At 39.3% G+C, this 15,830-nt stretch overlaps 1 protein-coding gene across 8 annotated transcripts in view; it reads left to right on the forward strand.

The window, feature by feature from the left end:
- Positions 1-10,728: 10,728 nt before the first annotated feature.
- LOC129779042 (protein dachsous) overlaps positions 10,729-15,830 on the forward strand; it is a 269,924-nt gene continuing 264,822 nt past the window's right edge. The window contains exons 1-3 of one of the 8 annotated variants that reach the window (XM_055786289.1): positions 10,729-11,751; positions 12,767-13,094; positions 13,149-13,835. The gene's annotated coding sequence lies outside the window, so the exon portion shown is untranslated. Of the gene's footprint in view, positions 11,752-12,766; positions 13,836-15,830 lie in introns of all 8 variants that reach the window. The other 7 variants (XM_055786292.1, XM_055786286.1, XM_055786293.1 and 4 more) reach the window with 7 other exon arrangements.

Consider the following 15,830-nt stretch of genomic DNA (forward strand, 5'->3'; position numbering starts at 1 on the left):
CAGGATCCCAATTTTTCGGTAAATCCCATTGAATGAAGGTTATTGAAAATCTTTTTATGATCGCAGTTCATTTTTTACGCCAATGCACGACTGGTTTGTCAACTGTTCTCCTTCAAATGGGATTTGAGACGTTCTTCATCGAATTCAGAAGGCTTCCGCTGCGGGGCGTGTCATCGATGTCAAGGTCGCCTTTTCTTAACTATGCGAACCATTTTCGTGCTGAATAAATCAAACATTCTTGAATGTACCCGTCTAGATACCTGTAACGATGTAATATTTAGATGCTGAAGAGATTTTGCGAAGAAGATTATGATTTTTGCAAGTTTTATCATATGATTTGTCAAATTTCCGATCAAAGTTCTGTTTGACAATGATCATAACATTCATACCATGACTTTTCTGTTGTCCAAATATTGTTCATCGTAGAAAAATCCTTCCGACTGATACCGATGACAGGCAAACACAAAATATAATTAGTCGGCTTCACGAATTGCTTACGGTCTAGAAATTTATTTTCCTTTTCTAAAAATATTTGCCCACAACGATATGCAACTGGTACGGATTACTCCACCTTTCCATCTCACTCATTAGAACCCCTGTAATCTAAATACAATGGAATTTAATTTTACCAGTGCCACGTTGAATCTCCGAATTGGATTTTAATATAAGATTGTTATGTTTCTCCTAGACTAGTCTTTCATTTTTCGATGAACTTCAACGCAGTGTCATGAAATTGCACACTTTTAAGAAATTTAGCCTCAGGAATTTCATCTGAATCAATTAGCCCTACGTCAAGATAACATCCCTCAAAAAAGGTGCTAGATCAATAAACATGTCAGTAATTTGATGGAATATTTTACTGAATACATGTTGAGGGATGAACGGACAACCATTTGCATATCAATTGAATTAGAAATTATCTGAAAATTATTTGATATGTTATGCATTACGATTCCCTAATTCATAAATGGCTTGAATTATCAAAAATTGGAAGCATACTCTTTTTCCCACACACATTTGTTCTGTGAATTTCTCTGCTTTCTATACCGGGGAACGAGTGGAGTCGTGAGGTATAATTTTTATGTATCACTAATGTCACACATATCTCGATACAAAATTCAAGATCAAAATGATTTCGGAGGATCGAAAACAATCTTGTAGCGTTCATTAACGTGAAGAAGATGTTGAGTGAATTTTGTTAGGATGTGATCAAAATTGTAACACGAATATCGAAAAAAGTAGCTTGTACATCTCTATGCATAAACAAAAACAACCACCGTATCACCCCTCGCAAATTGACAGCCGATTACCAACGGAAATAATCCAGAAGAGACACACGTCGTCGAATGCATGTGTGAGTGAGCTACAAACTAGAGCACACGAAAAGGAGAACTATCGAACAAAGCCATTCGTCTCGTGATCGTCATTTAGTTCGCAACCGCAGACAGACACTTAGGAAGATAAAAAGCGCAAAGACGCAGAAAATTTATAGTTTCGCCGTGAAAATTCCAGGTGTGTCTTAGGAGTCATTCGAACGTCGTCGTTACCAAGGAGGCGCCTCGAATAAACACATTTAGAAGAGGGAAAAACCACGCCGCAGGTTTTCATCGTCCGGATTGACGGAGAAGGAACATTGGCTTCCTTTTGAAAAAGGTGTCGGGTTCAGATTCGCACAAATAGCGGATAAAGTATTCGAAGGAGCCGAAGTTCATTTAGAAGAAGACCTTCAGCGTGGATCGCACGTGGCGTGCTGGTGTTACCACCGACAAGCCAGGAAGCTGTAGAGCAGGTACAGTGCGATATAGTCAGCGGGACGATGCGGATTACCTGTGGGAAGCCCACGTCCGGAAAAGCCTTCCAAGTGAAGGCGATTTACATACTAAACGAATCGGAAATTCCCTAAGATTTGTTTAATATGCTATTTATTCGAATCCCCTGGTTTGTAAATGGTTAAAATTCATGGAAACTTTGAGCGTTTCCATTTTCCCATACATTTGTTCTGTCCACTTGTGTGCTTTTCCGAACAGAGCTTTCAACAACGAGTAACGAAGGGGAAATCGTAGGATCTGAAGTCTCCGTGAACAAAGGAAAAGAAGAAGAATAAAGGGGAACACTTGCCTAGAGTATAAACAGTGGACCTCGCTGAGGCAAACTTTTATTCGGCATCGGACTGTTGAGCAATATAGATCACTTTGCTTGGACCCCACCAGTGGTAATCCAACTTGGATATCGTCGTGTGGTGTTTTCAGTTCATTTTTCGCGTTATTCGTATCGTGTGTTTTGCTTTCCCCGTCATAAATTAGACGCTTCGCGTAATGTGTGATGAGCAAGAAGAAGAGGAAGGCAGGCTCGAGCCCTGCAAAAAACGAACGCACTGCCAGGAGCAATAAAATTTCGATGCAAGCGATGTTGATTCAGTGAAAAGCGCTCGCCACACCGCCTCGAACAACAGCGAAATAGGCGACTTCGGCGCGTCGTTCGAAAATGTAAACGCCGTTATCCAGGCAGCAATCAAAATCAAGCTCCCCCCGCTGGTGGTGAAGGCTTTCGCTTTTGACAAACTCATTAGCAAATTCGCATCGATGGGTGTTATAGTAGAGTACAAACTGTGTGGCATAATTCAGTTTTTTATCCTAGCAGGGCTTCTTTGTTGCCTTTGACATTGCTTCAATGCATCAAACTGACGTTATGGCGAAGCAGGTGTTAAGGTTGTGCGCTAGAAAATTATTTGGGGAATACCCGGTATCTTGAATGTCGTACTGGAATGTTATAAGTTATTCGGGTTCGCGTGCAAGTCGCCTTCAACTAGGATTGCATTTGCGCTAATCTTGATCATAATGGAGCAATGCTACTGTTTTCGAGGTTGTTGATATTAACAAAAAGAGTATTTTGCTTGTTTAGTCGCCAAGAAGAAAGTAAATGTCGTTCTGGAATTTTGTATATGATTAGGTTTCGCTTGCCAGTAGCAAAACTTCCTACACTAAGGGTGACAGCTGTGCTTATCTCGAGCATGAGAAAGTAATGCAACTTTTTTCGAGGCCAGCAATATTAACAGAAGCGTTTCTTTTGAAAATAGCGAAAAATGATGAGAAGTGTTTATATTCCTAGTAGTTTTAAGCCACCGATGTATGGCTTTGTATGCATGCTATGGCGAACGCTTGTTTGGCGCTTGGTTTACGTTATACGAACGATGCCTAGAGCTACGATTCCACTGAGGCAATCCTAAATAACATGTAGCATGATATTTGATACTTGCAAGTGTTGTCATTGTTGTTCTTTCCATGCGGTGCCAAAAACATATTGATGTAGTTATGAGATGTGGAATAATGGTGCTGGTGCAACATGTATATAATCGACTGTAGCCGAGTCTATGTCAATTGCGAAATAAGCTACCGGAATAGCGTTCGAGGTAAATTTTCAGTGCATTGACATGAAATAAATTGCGACATAAGATCAGCTAGTGTATTGTTCTGCGAGGGAAAGGATGAATCAACAATCAATTATCGTCAACTGATTCTACAATGAAAAAACCATTTCAGAGATTATTCAACTATGCAGTTGTTTCTAAAATTTCACAGCATTATAGACTAATATCCGAAGGTATAAACGAGCGACTTATATAAAATAACAGCGTAGTTCTACGTCAACAATGCGGTCGTATCTTGGACACAACCTCCTATATTTTTTTTCCTTTCACGTGAACCAATCCACGAGGCTCGTCGCAGTTTAAAAGGTCATCTTCCTACCGACGAAGGTTCCACACTCCTATACCCGCATAGCGCGAGTGCAATCGAAAATCCGTGCGGTGAAGAATTTCGGATCCACGGTGCCGGAATCCGGACTCGTCACAAAACGACCAGCGAACAACGGCTGTCGAACAGCATCCACGGGAGGTGACATAATTCGAGAAGCTTGGTGGCCACCGAGGCAGCGTGACGCAGAGGCGGGTTAAAAGTCTTGTCGATGCGAGGTGGTGTGCGGGGCGGTAAGCCACGGGCCCGTGAGTACTCTTAGCTAGTAAGAAAATTGAAGAATATGAAAATGAAAAGAAACGACAGTGAAAAGTAGAGAAAAAAGTACGAAGAGTAAGGATAGGAGGATAGATGTAGAATAAACAATAAATAGATGTTCATAAACTGAAGGATTTGTTGTTGCGCTTATTCGGGATAACGTTTTCCAACCGATGATTTTGTCTCAGCAGGTAAAATACAAACGTTACAAACTATTGCTCAGTGATTGCGACAAAAAAGCCTTTTGTCGGCATTTCAACATTTGACGTACTTTTGGAGAGTGTAAATATAGAAAATTGGGTACCCGTTGGATTGGTAGCCACCCACTACCGAAAGTTTTGCTTGTGTGCGATCCCACTCAGGTGGAAGCGATCCTCATAATTACTTATGAAAAACGAAGAGGAATTGTGTGAAGCAGTTCTTCACAAAGCCTTTTGCGACTGACGTGATCAAGTTCATTTGATTCCTGAGTTAATATGATTTTGTAGAGAGGGAATTTGAAATAAATGGGTTCTTCAACTACCATGCCGTCCATTTGTGCCCCATAAAATGATGCTTTATGTGGTAGTCTTGGACACATGTCTCTATTTTATTTGAGTTCTTTCTTTGTTATGTTATGTTATGTTTGTTATGTCTTTTCAAAAATAGTTCTTTCTTGTTATGTTGAAGAATTCTAAAAAAAACCATCAAAATTAACAGCAATTTCAGTAACAGATACAGCATCTTTTTAAACAAGGCAATAAATGTTTGAAAGGTCACTAATGCATAAAAACCAGGACAGCGATACAATTTTTTTTCAAAATACGGTACAAATTTATAAAAATACGAGACAATAAAAAATGGACAAAAAACAGCACTGTCCCGTTTAAAACACCACGTTTGGTCAGTCTATGTAAAATAAACGAAATATAAAAACGCTATGAACTTATTCTCCAATTCAATACAATCGTTGGAACATTCTGAAAAAACAGCTTGCGCATTTCCAATTGTAATAATCCGTGCATCGAACGACAATTGAATCGTTTGTTTGAGAAACCCCAAAAAGAAAACGCAAAAAACGTTTTTCTCAACACTTTGACTTGGTCCTCAGATTTGTTGGTATGAACTTCCAAGATTAGACCCAAAACATATTGTTTGGGATCACTACTTAATCAATATAACACGTTAGGCTCAAAATATAACGCTTCAAAGTTGGTGAACCTAGGGGGTTTCTCAAACAAACGAGAATTCAGCGGTATATTCAGCGGGTTTGAAGTGATTCAATTCAATTCCATGTGTTTTAATGTTCATAATGTTCATACTAGGTAAGAATGGGGTTATTAATAGATTATGTTCTACACTAGAGGCGTGTTTGATTGGTGGTTGAATAAGTATTAATTGATACATTTCGCTTTACTTTTAATGCATAAGGAATACAAAAATACATTATGGAGCGAGACAGAGGTTATTTTGAAATACTTTTTGCGTTACGTAATGTATGAACAGTACATAGTTCTACGTGGCTTTTGTCTGCCACTCAGCTTAGTGTTCTTTGTGCACTTCCACAGTTTCTAACTGAGGGCTTACTATGCCTTTTTAAAGCATTCAAATGGCAGCCATAGCGATACACGCTATTGCTACAGGGCTGTTTAACGAATTCCCAACAAAGAAAAAAATAGCGAGTTCTACTCATCAACCTCCGGCCTAAAAAACCGACCTGTTTAGCGCTATTGAGCCCTTGATTCTAGTGTCATGTAATATTCAAAATCGTTTTATTGCAGCTGTAAAAATAAGGTTATGAGCCATATAAAAATTATTTGCAAGTAAATTTTTAAATTGTTTTATTGAACTAATGACTATGTTCAACACGAGCACGAGGTCAATCCGTCAATGTTTCAATATAAAACCTGGTGATATTATCTTCATCCGGAATATAAGCTTTCACTTTTTTTATGTCATTTTTTTATATTGATCGGAGTTTTTCCATCTGGATATGCAGGATTGGCAGAGAGACTCAATTGTTCCTGTTTAGATTGTAGAAGCTGAAAATTTCTACTGTTGGCGTCACGTATGTGATTTCTTGCCACTATCAGGTCCTTGAATCCTTTCCATTGAGAAAGCTGGTTGAACTACGAAACCTTCAAGTGCACTTTTTGGTTCTTTGGGGTTTGCCGGCCACTACTTTTTAACGAAATAGACGTTGGTGATGATTATTGGAAACATGGATTTATGGGGTTTTTCAAACAAACGAATATTTGCAACCCCAATTTAAGGTGGTTCGTAGAACTAACTTTTTTTGAAATTTCGACATTCGATGCAGGTACCCTCATGGACTCAAAATCTGCCAAAAAGTCAATCTATATATATATATATATATATATATATATATATATATATATATATATATATATATATATATATATATATATATATAAAAATGGAGTGATGTCTGTCTGTCTTCCTGTGTTTCTGTCTTTCTGATTGTTAAGGACTCGAAAACTATTGCATCGATCGACATGAAAATTGGTATGTATGGGTTTTTGGGGTCGGGGAAGGTTTTTATGATAGTTTGAGACCCTTCCCCTCTCTCTATTGGGAGGGGCTGCCATACAAATGAAAAATAAATGTCTGCATTACTCGAGAATTACTCAAGCAAACGAAATAAAAATTGGCATGTGGAGGTTTTAGCATGCAATAAATCTTTCTATGGTGGTTAGAGCGGGTTTAAATCAAGGTAATTATTGACTGCCCTTTCTGATCAGTAAGCGACTGAAATTTCATTTTGCGGGAGATTTCTGTGATAGAAAGCGACGAACCTGAGTTTTATTGAGCGTTTCTTGTGTGATTTTCGTGGATAACAATGAATTTGTCCTACGTGTAAATTATGGGAAAATAAGTTCCTTCCATTCACAGTATTTCAACAACTACTCTGATTAGATGCTTTTCAAAAAGTATTCCAATGTTACCCAAAAGAATCAAATATAAGGTAAATTATTCTGGTTTGTCCAATCGAAAATATGATCATGGTTTGTCCACTTTTTTGAATGTTTTAATTCAGCGCACCTTTGTCAAATCAGGTATTCGAATGTTTCAAAACATATAAAAAAAATGGTCTTTTTCATCATTTTTCATGAGCAAACTTTTAATCACTCACCAGATGATTATTTGACACGTATTCAGACCTTTTCTGCATTATAACACTTACGAATATTGTAATCATCATGCTTGCACACCATTTGTATCAGATTTACATAGCTAAACCATGTAATTAACGCATTTCGATGATCTTAATTCTGATCATGAGTTGTCCAATTCACTAATTTTGTTTTGTCCACATGATTTCTATGGCAATCGCTTGGCGCGCTGCAGTTTGTTTATGGTGTCTTTCGCGCATAGCAGAAATAAAGTTTCTCTGTGTTGAGTGTGTTGGGGTGAACACTTTTTTAATGCCCAAGAGAAAGCAATATTCTGAAGAAAGCCTGCATTATGAATGGATCAATATGATGACAGTAAACTGAAGCAATGAGAAATGCAACACCTATTTTTAGAAAATTAGAGAGAGAAATTAGAGCTTTTTCATTCAAAAATGATGATTTATAAAACCGAACAAACCATGATCATTTTTTGGACAAACTATGATCATAATTTCTCTTTGAGGTAAATCGTTAAACACATAACAATTTGAATAATTTTAACGCCTTATGGTAGTATTAGCAACTAGAGACTTGGGACTTTCCAACAAACTCGTATTGATTATATGTGATTTTCATGAAGAAAAATTGATTTGCATCAACTGTCTTTCTGTCTTCCTGTCTTTCTGTCTTTCTGTCTTTCTGTCTTTCTGTCTTTCTGTCTTTCTGTCTTTCTGTCTTTCTGTCTTTCTGTCTTTCTGTCTGTCTGATTCTTAAGGACTCGAAAACTATTGCATCGATCGACATGAAAATTGGTATGTATGGGTTTTTGGGGTCGGGGAAGGTTTTTATGATAGTTTGAGACCCTTCCCCTCTCTCTATTGGGAGGGGCTGCCATACAAATGCCATACTGGCTTTGTGTACATACAAATGGAACACAAATTTCTGTACTACTCGGAAATTAATCAAGCAAACAAAACCAAACTAGGCATATGGGCGTTTTAGGGTGCAATAAATGTTTCTATGGTGGTTAGACACCCCACTCCCCTCTCTAAGGGAGGGCTGTCATACAAATGAAACACAAATTTTTGCATTACTCGAGAATTAATCAAGAATATGAAACCAAATTTGGAATGTGGAGATTTTAGGGTGCAATAAATGTTTTTACGATTGTTAGAAACTCCACCCCCCTTTCTAAGGGGGAGCTGCCATACAAATGAAACACAAATTTCTGCATTACTCGGGAATTACTCAAGCAAACGAAATTAAATTTGGCATTTGGTGGTTTTAGGATTCAATAAATGATTTTATGGTGGTTAGATACCCCTCCCCCCTCTCTTAAGGGGGGCTCTCTGAAGGAGAGGGGGCCGATAGTGTAATAAAACGCACTCCTATATCTTCTTCTATCTATATGAAGAAAAAGGATCACCGAATGTGTTGATAAGAGCAAAACTTGAGAAAGGAACTGTCCGATTTAGGGCTGTCTTTATACTATCATATTTTCTGTATCAAACATTTATTCCATGTAACGGATAAACATGTTATTTGCAAGTGGTAGAAAAACCTTGAACGAGAATTGTGTCTGAAAATAAGCTGATATTATAATCTCGAGTTTGAGTAGAAGTATTAGGAATTTTATAGTAAAAGGTTATTTTAAAGGGTAGATTAGAAAATCAATCAATGAACAGTTCTGCGATTGGAACCATGAACGTGCGCTTAGTAAAAAAAACGTGAATGTGATAACGAAAAATAAATTTTGGGCGGGACGAAGTTTGCCGGGTCAGCTAGTTTTAAAATAAAAGTAGCGTTTATAGGGTTTCTCAAACAAACGATTCAATTGTCCCAAGCGTTTACTTTGCGTGAAAAAGAGAGGGAACCATTTCGATTAATATTGCTAAAAATGAGTAATTTTATATATTTTTGTACATTCAATAAAAGTTTTAGCTTTTTATCTGATTTTTTTTCCCGAGATACGAATTTTCAAAAGACTGACAGAACTTATTACTACACTAGGTACCAAACTAAATATTTACAGGTAAATATATTAAAGATATTTCCACCACATTCTTATGTTAAATCGAATGTTCCATTCATGTACCACAGCATAGAACCCCAACATCTCCTCCAATCAAACGTGAACCATTTCATTGCAGCATGTTAGCTCCTTCCAATTCGAGCGCGCACGGCAAACACCATCAGCGAATATTCTGGTCTGTTTTCGAAATAGCTGCTGGAGAATCTTGTTGGCAGTATCTTGTGGCTGCCCGAGACTCTGCCCGTACATACAAACACAAATACACTACCAATGGCCTATGCTGGTGGCTGAATCGAAAAGCCCGAGCGATTGAACTTTTCGCAGAAGGAATAAAAACCATGACGTAGAAACCTATACTTAGGGCACCAAACCGATCGGTGTGCAGCAGCCAGCCAGCCAGCCTGCCAGCCTGGCCAAGAAGAGAGAGATTTGAGGCTGGTTTTAAGTTTCCCGTGGAACGAGATGTAAAAAGCACAAGAAAACTACACGTATGAAGGCAGCAGCAGCAGCAGCAGCAGCAGCAGCATTAAAATCAAGTAATGACCGCTTTTTCGGTTTGCTCCGGCCAGCGCGAAATGGATGCAGCAACAGCATTGATGGTCTAAGAAACGGGGAGAAGAGTTCACACCAACACACCGACACCGGGAAGCAGGCAGGGCCCATCACGTAAGTTCAGCACCGAAAAACAATCGAAGCAAGCTGTTGCTGCTCTGGTTGGGAGTAGGCCGTGCACAGCGGTGATGAGGAAAATGATTCCAAGATATGTACGTAGGTACCACCACTACAGAGGTTCAGGTGGGCGCGCACCACTACAAGAGCTTGCCAAGAGGGTCCGACGACTTGTTGTTGTTTTTAAGCCCACAGCACGTCAATGGACCATAAGACAGAGAGAAACGTGAAGCGCAGGTTGTGGTGGCATGTGAGATGGCAGATGGCTAGGAGAGCGAGGGGTGAGAAGGAGGAAGCGATCGAGAGGGAGATGAGGATCGAAAAAGTGGATGGAAAGCACACGGGTAGAAAATTGCTTTAATAACAAGTTGATTCCAAAGCTTTTTCTTTTGCCTCTCGTTCGAGATTTTGTGCTGGTCGGGTTACCTTTTGAAAAACGAATTGTCGGGTTGGGTGTTGAAACTGTTTTTTTTTCTCAGAGATGATTTACTTTGTCAAGATGATTTGAATCTGGTTTTGGAGAGTCCACAGGGATCTTACAAATTATTCATTCACCCTTGAGGGTGGATGATTCGAATCGCGACTCGGATCGGCTGGTCCGTTCATAAATATCGGTTTCGCAACAACTACCATCATCTTCAGGCACATTATTTCTTCAGGTAGTCTGAACAACACCTTTACCAACGTGAGAGCGCACACACACACACGCAAACCCACGAAGAATTTGTCTTCTTACCTTTAGAGCCAGCGAAGTCGGAGCAAGTTCCCAACCTATCAATCTACCTGCCCATCTCTGCAGCGGTTGCCTTCGTGTGTGTGTGTGTGTGTGTTCGTGCGTTGGAGTCCTGATCGAGCGGGTACCACAGGTACGATCGCGCGCACAGTGGTCAGTGGTAGTGTCTTGTGCAACATAAGTGGTGTGTTGTTAACCCACTGCTGTGGTCTCTGCCGCTAGCCACCTCGCGCAACCCCGCGTCCCTAACAAAAGCTGCTCGCTCGGATCGCGTTCGTGCTTCGTGCCGATCATCGCGAGAGTTTGGAGAAATATTTTCCATCGCGTTGAGTTTAGTTCTTTAAACGCTGAGGTGTAGCATTGAAGCTGTCATCCGTCCGTTCCGTTCGGGTATTTTTGAATAAGACGGGCGCGCGAGGGATTTTGGTGCTGTTTTTCCCGAAAAAAATAGTGTGTTCCGTTTGAGCCCTCGGACCTCGGAGAGCGGATGAGTGAGCCAAAAGAGGTGCCAGAAGTGAAGAAAACAACAGAAGAAAAGGAGAACAGGCAGTGCGACATTAGAGGAGAGCTAGTTTTTCTTAATGGAATGAAATAACACGGCCCCAAGAGTTGTTGGACCCCGTTGACTCGAGTTGATCTGATGTGTACGGGCAGAAACGGGATCGAGTTATAGTGACGACCGAGCGAGAGAGAGAGAGAGAGACCCAAGACAAGGGATACATTTTAAATTGAACCCGCGCGTTTAGAGAGTCATTTGAACGGGGAGGAAAATTCGCTCTGGATTTTAGAGGTCTGTGTATATCCTTAATCCCTCCGAGCATCAATCATAACAAAGTGACAAGTCCGTGAGACTACCCCCGGGGTCGATCATGTGTGTGAAAATTAATTGACTGTATTACGTTGCATTCGGACCCGCGATGTACCTCCCGATCAATGGCGGATGCTGATCGATCGATCGTCGCTGCGAGTGATTGAGTAAAGGGATTTTTACCCTTGTGTGTGCGCAAAGGAGAGGAGTTCACGACCGCCCAGCGGTGGAAAATTGTACAAATTTGGAACTCGTGGAGTGTGAAGTCGTCGGGATCGTGTCCAAGGGTGGGAACGCAGGAAGAGCTGAAAAGTGGAATATCTTTCCACAAATGTTTGTATACCTTCTATCCCGCGACTTGGAGTGAACAGCAGCGCACTCGACACGTATAAAGAAATTTATTTATTTTCATTTACAATTACAAACGTTCGCGCGGTGTGTTCTTGGTGGGGGCCTACCCGTCCTCCTTCTCATCTCTCGTGTTTCTTGTGCTCCTACGTACGGTGCTCTCGCTGCCTGCGGTCTAGGATTGGGCGATCTCGGATCTATTCTTAGAAGATCGATCTTTTCCATTCCGATTTCCGATTTTTTGGATCGATCTTTTGTACTCGAGAAAATCGAGAAAATCGATTCTTTTGCCTTCGATCTTTTCGATCTTTTTGTAGATTTATTTTTCAGTATACATCGATTTTTTATCTCACCAAAGGCCAACTAACATTTTTTTGAAACATAATGTCAACATTTGGATCGCTTCTTCTACGATTTATTTCTGAAAAAATGCTGACAAAGACAGAACTAGCGGCAGCTACTGAGGGGTTATACCAGTTGCACAAAGGATAACTGAACTTGATGTTGACATCAATTACAGGCGAAAGGTTGTTTTTCAAGAACTGATGGCAAAATCAAAAATCGACTTCGACCAAATGGCAGATGTATGGTACGATTGGTTTTAATGGGATCAGTGTGAGCTGAGTTCTGGCGGTATCGTTTTGGGCTGTTGTTGAATCTAATAATGCGTTTTCAATTAATTTATTCATTAAAACGGCTGCCTGACGGGACAAGATGAATGCATTATGTCCTTCATGCTGAGGACCAAAACAAAATGCTTTTGATGTAATTGATGAAATTTGTATTCCCTGCTTGAAGAAAAAATGACATTCATATAGAATAAGCAGATAAAAAAAAGCTTTTAATTTTTAATTCAGCAAAAATCGATTCGGCAAAGATCGATTCTTTGGTACCGATTTAATCAGTGGATCGATCCCCACACCGTTTGGAAAATCGATTCGACAAGATCGATCTTTTTGAAAAGATCGCCCAATCCTACTGCGGTCCCTCCGCGGGGATGGTTATTTTTCCCTTCTTTTCATGAGAAATATCTCATTATATTGTTTTATACAGCTTGGCGCGAGCTATGCGCAAAGCGAGTGACAAAGATAGCACAACACCCCGGCGAGAGGCAGAGGGAAAGAAAAGAAAAACAAACCGAAAGCCTGTGACGAAGCTTTGGAAGACCAAGACGACGACGACGTCGGGTTTGGAAGAGAGCGCAAAAGAGTGTGGATGTAATACAAAGTGAAATACAAAAATATTTTTATAATAAAATAAAGTCAAACGGAGTGAACGCACGGGGGAGAGAGAGAGAGAAAGAGTGAAACGAATAAGCGCGAAGATCAAGGAGAGCGAAGGAAGAGAAAAAAAAAACCGAAAGCTGTGGAAGAAAGGTGAGGTGAGTGAAGCAAAAAAGTACGAGGAAGAATTTTTTAAAAGGAAATTTTTGTAGCTGCAAATAGGAATTTTAATCACAAGATTTTTCGGATGCATTTTGATTTTGCTTATATGATTAACACGAAGTGGGATTAAGTTTTGCTCGTGTGTGTGTGTGTTGTGTCAGTTTGGTTCTTCCTTCAGTGTGATTTTCCGCCGGAAATTTGCGCAAAACCAAAGGATTTGGAAGAAGTGTTATTATCATTTTTTTTTGTTCGTTGTGCGTTTGTTTGATGGTGAAGATCACGTTTGAAACGAGCAAAGTTTGAAACAAGTGGTGGAAAGAAGTAGCAGTGCCAGTTTTCGGATGCTCTTTGTTTTTCCCAAAGCGCAGCCCATTCGCTTAGAAAAAGCTCGTGCTGATCATGATGATGAAGTGTTGATTTGTTGCGATAGCCGCGCGGAGTCCAAAGCGAAAGAGAGAAACCGTCGAAAAGGTCCGAAAAGATAATAAGGAAGTGAATATTTCAACTGCAAGCCACGAAAGAGAGATAGAAGCGACGAAAATCAAATCGAAGCAGCCTAACTCCCGTAGTAGTCGAGAAGAAAGTGCATCATTTCAGCAAAGTGCATTCCATTTGGGCGCTGAGAAGAGTATGTTATGAAACGCAGTAAGCCACGACGGACAACTTGGTACTCTGAGAAATACCCCCAAATAAAAGGAATTAAGGGATTACATACCCTCCAGCGGGTTTAAATCAAGGTAATTATTGACTGCCCTTTCTGATCAGTAAGCGACTGAAATTTCATTTTGCGGGAGATTTCAGTGATAGAAAGTTTTATTGAGCGTTTCTTGTGTGATTTTCGTGGATAACAATTAATTTGTCCTACGTGTAAATTATGGGAAAATAAGTTCCTTCCATTCACAGTATTTCAACAACTACTCTGATTAGATGCTTTTCAAAAAGTATTCCAATGTTACCCAAAAGAATCAAATATAAGGTAAAATATTCTGGTTTGTCCAATCGAAAATATGATCATGGTTTGTCCACTTTTTTGAATGTTTTAATTCAGCGCACCTTTGTCAAATCAGGTATTCGAATGTTTCAAAACATATAAATAAAATGGTCTTTTTCATCATTTTTCATGAGCAAACTTTTAATCACTCACCAGATGATTATTTGACACGTATTCAGGCCTTTTCTGCATTATAACACTTACGAATATTGTAAACATCATGCTTGCACACCATTTGTATCAGATTTACATAGCTAAACCATGTAATTAACGCATTTCGATTATCTTAATTCTGATCATGAGTTGTCCAATTCACTAATGTTGTATTGTCCACATGATTTCTATGGCAACCGCTTGGCGCGCTGCAGTTTGTTTATGGTGTCTTTCGCGCATAGCAGAAATAAAGTTTCTCTGTGTTGAGTGTGTTGGGGTGAACACTTTTTTAATGCCCAAGAGAAAGCAATATTCTGAAGAAAGCCTGCATTATGATTGGATCAATATGATGACAGTAAACTGAAACAATGAGAATACAACACCTATTTTTAGAAAATTAGAGAGAGAAATTAGAGTTTTTTCATTCAAAAATGATGATTTCTAAAACCGTACAAACCATGATAATTTTTTGGACAAACTATGATCATAATTTCTCTTTGAGGTAAATCGTTAAACACATAACAATTTGAATAATTTTAACGCCTTATGGTAGTATTAGCAACTAGAGACTTGGGACTTTCCAACAAACTCGTATTGATTATATGTGATTTTCATGAAGAAAAATTGATTTGCATCAACTAGTTGCATGAAAACACCCTAAATCGGCAAACCAAGATAATGTACCCTACATGGATTTTATAATTTATACATTTTGGAAAGCACAATTGCAAACAATAAAATTTGTTCCGGTTCCGGCAATGTCGGCGAATAGACTGATTCATTATTCGATTCGTGATACCTCTGAAAGACAACTAATATTATTTGCGAATTATTTAGAGTATTTATTGTACCGTACCCAATGTGTTAATTACGTTTTTGAAATAATAATGAAAAGGAACTTTCAAACAAGTTCTTTCAATATTTGTTTTAATTTAAACTAGTTTCATGTTGCTTCAATACAGTTTCTACATCCATTTAATAGCGATCAAATGCGTGCCTCTGTTCGCTTCGGTTGATACCTCTCGAAGAGCCCTTTTAATTTTGTCTCATTTTTGGGGAAAGAAAAAAAAATTGCAGGATTAAAAATCAGGTAAATACGGTGGAATATTTAGACCACAGAGAATAATGCGATTTTGAGCTAAAAATTTACGCACGATCAATCAACTGTATTTTGGCACAATATCGTGCAAAGCAGCCCCACTGGGTGAAATTCGGATCGACCAGATTGATTCTGGCCATCAAATTTTCGAAACCGTTTGGCCAGGTGGAATATGTATACACCAAGGTTTTTTTACGCGGTTTTTTACGAGGTTTTTTTTACGCGGATTTTCCAATTAACGCGGTTTTTTTTACGCGGATTTTCCAATTAACGCAATATTACATCTCTCACTCCGCTCACATTTCGTCTCCATCAATGCTTGCGACGAAACTTAGCGCTTATGACGGAAATTAGGACCGCACTCTATCACGATGCTTACGGAGATTTTGGGTGACCTGTTTTTTTTTACGCGGATTTTCCGATTAGCGCGGTTTTTTTACACGGCATTTTTTACGAGGTACGTATCCCCCGCGTAAAAAACCTGGATGT

Source organism: Toxorhynchites rutilus, chromosome 3, assembly GCF_029784135.1.
Source record: "Toxorhynchites rutilus septentrionalis strain SRP chromosome 3, ASM2978413v1, whole genome shotgun sequence".
NCBI classification, from domain to species: Eukaryota; Metazoa; Arthropoda; class Insecta; order Diptera; family Culicidae; genus Toxorhynchites; species Toxorhynchites rutilus.